The sequence below is a fragment of the Danio rerio genome, chromosome 23 (assembly GCF_052040795.2).
Source record: "Danio rerio strain M-AB ecotype USA chromosome 23, GRCz13ab, whole genome shotgun sequence".
In the NCBI taxonomy this organism is placed as follows: domain Eukaryota; kingdom Metazoa; phylum Chordata; class Actinopteri; order Cypriniformes; family Danionidae; genus Danio; species Danio rerio.
Window position 1 is genome coordinate 50,167,501 of NC_141043.1, and position 5,000 is coordinate 50,172,500.

General features: G+C 37.5%; 1 long non-coding RNA gene across 1 annotated transcript; it reads left to right on the forward strand.

Moving 5' to 3' along the window:
• Positions 1-898: 898 nt before the first annotated feature.
• On the forward strand, positions 899-3,928 carry LOC147838306 (uncharacterized). The gene is made up of 7 exons (XR_015524191.1): positions 899-1,012; positions 1,117-1,224; positions 2,038-2,121; positions 2,242-2,296; positions 2,396-2,471; positions 2,546-2,722; positions 3,064-3,928. It is a non-coding gene; the product is annotated as an uncharacterized LOC147838306 (long non-coding RNA).
• Positions 3,929-5,000: the final 1,072 nt, after the last annotated feature.

Sequence of the window (5,000 nt, forward strand, 5' to 3'; positions counted from 1 at the left end):
GGAATGCCTCAGGATCTCCCCAGAGGAGCTGGAGGAAGTGTCTGAGGAGAGGGAAGTCTGGGGTTCTCTACTGAAACTAAAATGAGACCCAGCCCTGCATAAGCAGATGAAAATGATGATGATGATGATTATTCCAGAACTCACATCACTGGCTGCATCTGAAACCGCCTACTACTCAGCAGGTGCTGCATTTGAGTTTAAGCGCACTACTCAGCTGATAGTAAAGTGTGCTCTATACAGTGTGAAAGGGAGCAGTATGAATGGAATTCGGACATACTACACTCTCAGAAAAAAAGGTACAATGAGGGTACAATTTTGTTCCTAGAGGGAACAAAATATAAAATTGTACCTTTAAAGGTCCTATATTGGTCCTTAGGGTACAATTTTGTACCCAAATGGGCTATAAAGGTACAAATGTCCAGATTTAGGTTTGAAAGGTACATTTTTGTACCTTTTATAGCACATTTGGATACAAAATTGTACCGTAAAGGACTAATTTGGCACCTTTAAAGGTACAATTATATATTTTGTTTCCCTATAGGAACAAAATTGTACCCTCAGCTCATGATAAGACCAAGACACTATATAACACTAATTTAAATGTATTAATACTAAACATTAATACTAAAATACATAATTTAAAAATATAATAAATAAATTGATTAAATTAAATATTTTAATAATTAAATTTTTTTATGTATTTAAATTTTAAAATTTTCTCAAAAATGTTTATAATTAAATTTATAATGAATGTAATTTTAATCATTAAAAACGTAAATACTGGTTTTTGCTTACTGTTTAAGACCCTATAGTTTATGGGATGTAGAATAAGAACCATGCAGAGTGACAGCCTCTTCATACAGGTGGTGATGCTGTCTCTTTAAGAATTTGGCTTGTTGAGACGTTATAGTAGTGTTTGTTACTGAGGCGGTCCGTCGAGTGTGCTGGCTGTTTACACAGAACTTCGCACGCTTTTCAAAGAAAAGTCTATTTTGGAGTCCACACTTTTCAGGTAAGAATGTATTAAAGATATATTTTTAATCTCATTTTTACATGTGAAGCCGTGTTCTGTTGATTTTGTCTGACTCTCGGGTCTCGGCTTTCCCCCGCTTTAAGTGCTCCGGGCTGGCCTGCAGGATGGAGTTTGCTAATATGTCTGCAGCTTATTAAAGAAGTTAATACAATGTGATATCGAAGTCACCGAGGGACATAACGTTATAGACGGTGAGTACTATATGCTGTTAGTTTTCTCGGTGTAAAAGTTCCCTTTATCGCCTACGTTACGTATTTGCGCCTTATATCTTACGTTACGTTACTGCTTTATTAATAAGTGTTGCCACGGCGGAATATAATCGCAACCCAGATAGCAAAATACACTCGGGCCAGTTGCGGCGGCAGAAGCGAGCCGACGCTGCCGTATCCATGCACCGGAATCGGGCCGTGACCCGTGAGTAATGTGCGGTGTGGCCCGGAGCTCGCGCGACTAAAGTCTTCATATACCTTGGTATAAAACCTTTTGTTATTAATACTGGAAATTTGTAATTATCGATAATGTTTTATATTTTGAGGCCATTTTTCTAGCCACGGTTGACCGCTGAAATGTAATTTTAGACGGTTATATACACCGCCATTTTGTGAAGAAAAATCACAAATTTGTCACCGACAAAGCGACTGATTATGTAAACGTGGCTAGTTACAAACGTGGCGTGTGTGTATGCTTGTACATATCTTCGTTTCAGTGTCTAAGTTACATTAATGTTGAGGAGTGTCCACAAACTCTCATGTCCAGAATAGTTGGTGCTTTACTATCGTTTAACGTTATACTTATGTTAATGTAGAATTATTAACATACCATGTTGTATAAATCGACGTTTTAAGTTATACTTTGTTCTTTAATGTAATAATTTGTCTCATCTGTTCTGAAACTGGTACCTTAAGCTATTTTACCTATTTTATTAATATCTCAAAATAAATAAATAGTTATTGCTTTATCTTGTTGCTTTCCTGAAGTTTATGAAGTTTCCAATTGTCTTTCAGGACAAGATTGAACAACAGAATGCAGCCTAACAGCATCAGACCAATGAAGGCATGTCATATGAAAGCGTGGCTCAGTTACAAGATGTAAGTATGTTTCATTATCTATACCATGGTTTTAATGGCTTACATACTATTTTAAATTTGTAGGTTTTTACTTACAAACAACAATAAATGTACACCCACGTGTTTAAAATTATTTTCTAGGTTTTCATCGAAAGATGAGAGATCAACTGAAGAATGCTAAGGACCTGACTCTGAGGTGCTCTTTCTAAACTTTCTCCACTTGATTAATATTATTTAATTCTAGCTTTGTATGGATTCCTTCATATTTGTTTGTATGCCACATCTTATGTTCCAGGAATTGATTTTACAGCAGCACTTCTCATGTTGCCAGCCTTGTTAAGCGAGACACTTCAACATTTTGTTGTGCTCAGGTGCGTATGCTGTTTTCTGTTTAGTATATGCTGTGATAAATGCATTTTATAATGCTTGATATTCTTTATATTAGGATGACGCAGTGGGTAGTGCTGTCACCTTACAGCAAGAAGGTCGCTGGTTCGAGCCTCGGCTGGATCAGTTGGCATTTGTGTGAGGAGTTTGCATATTCTTCCAGTGTTCGTGAGGGTTTCCTCCAAGTGCTTCGGTTTCCCCACAAGTCCAAAGACATGCGCTATAGCTGAATTTGGTAAGCTTATTTGTCTGTAGTGTATAAATGTGTGTGTGAATAAGTGTGTCTGGATGTTTCGTAATACTGGGTTGCAGCTAGAAGGGCATCTGCTGCATAAAACATATGCTGGATAAGTTGGTGGTTCATTCCCCTGTGGCAACCCCAGATTAATAAAGGGACTAAGCCGAAAAGAAATTGAATGAATTAATGAAATTTATATTAGTCTTTTAATCTGTGATACTTTTTTTTTTTCTTAAATCAGTGAATATTAATTATTTTACTTTCTATGCATGTTGATTTTCTCTTCGGCAGTGATAGAGTGACTGATATTAATGTAATTATTGCTTTGTCATTTACAGTGAACCATCTTCACCACATCCAACAGTTCAAGTACAGGAGGAGGCCACCGACTGGACAACTGTGTTAACAAGACGAGTCACGGCAGTCTTCAGAGTTGATGGGATTGCGATTAGCCGGGCTAATGATGTGGACGAATATACATTTTTGACATATCCATCTTATTAGAGGAACACCTTGATGTTTCTGCAGTGGAATGTTTTGAATGAACTGTGGACGGTGACAAGCCTCGATCTGATCCAGTTACCAGAGTGATCAACCTTGTTTTTTGTTTCTCTACATGCTCTTGGGATAATCACAATCATCAAGTTAATCCAGCACACTGCTCTCATTCATGCATAAAGCACATTTTTAAATAACTTGTGGTCCTAATGACTATCAAAGAACATTTTCCAGATATGAGTGCCTTACATGTCATGTTTATCAAATTACAACTCCACTTGAGGATGATGAGGAGTAATCTACTGATGTTGAGGAAGAGGCTACTGATGTATTTGGTTTTCTGCACTGTTGAAGCAATTTATAGAGAAAGTTTGCCTTCATTTTGAAATACAGAGAAAATTTTGATGACAAATTATTATTTATTATGACTGAGTATTCTGACTAAAGACAAATACTTTGGACTTTATAAAGTGCAGTACTTGATGTAGCCTGTGTAATGTTTTATAAATCTTAAACAGTATTCTTGTGGTCTTTGTATTAAGTGTAGATTATTTAGTTTTTATTCTTATCTAAATTGTTCTTTTTACTGTTTTACATGTCTGCTTTATACTTGCTGTGTAATTTTATTTCTTAACACATTCAGTTGTAAGTTGTAATGAAATATTTCTACATTAATAAATAAAAATGGACATCTGTGAACCAAAATATTTTATTTATTTATTTGTGCATGCAGTCACCAAAGGATCAAAATGCCTGGGTCAGTACCCTGAAAATACTATATAATATAAAAAGGTACATTTTTGTACCTTCAGTGTCTAGGGTACAAAATTGTCCCTTAAAGGGTACAAATGTAGAAGGTACAATTTTGTACCTTTAAATAGAGGTACAAATTTGTACCCTTAAGGGTACCACCCCAGTGACGGGCCATTTGTACCCTAAAAGGTACAATTTTGTACCTTTTTTTCTGAGAGTGTACCATCCTCCATTTTGTCATGGTCACATGACCTACCTGCGTCAGTAGCTTCACTTCACTCCCATTCAGGAAATCTCTCGTGGTGCATTATGGGATAGCGCAGCATGCATGAGATGCGCACTTCAGAATCTCGCCGGATGTAGTAAGTCATCCGGACACCTCTCACTGATCTCCCAAATCTATGAGTTCAGACACACTACTCTGCTCACATACTGATATTAGCGGACTGTAGAGTATGGAAGTGTGCGGTTTTGGACGCAGCCACTGTCACAGGTGTGCATTATTATCGAATAATTCAGCAGCCCAGAATGCATGAGTCCACCCTGAATCCTGCTGTTCAGATGCGGGATTACAGACGCCTGTCAGGTTATTATGGATCTTAAAGTCTGGAAGAGATACAGCTGTGGCTGGAAATTACTGATAACTTCTTATATCATTACAACACTACAGTCACTGAATGAATGAATGAATAATTCTCATAACCAACTGCAGCCGTATCTCTTTTAGCATGTCTCTCTCTGTATCTGTTGTTTTCAGGAGCAGGTATCAGGCAGAGGCGTCAGAGAAACCCTTCAGTTAAAGGCTCAGTTCACACATCACTGTAAACTCTTCTACTCATCCTGCACTAAACCTTTACGAGCTTCTGTCTTCTGTCCGACACTGATGAAGATATCCTGAAGAGTGCTGGGAAACGTCCAGTGTGTCCGCTCCTGCTCAGCGATCTTCAGGATACTTGAGGAACAAACACAAACACAGCTAGAACAGTGGAGGAGTATACAGCACGATAAATACAGCTGTACCTGT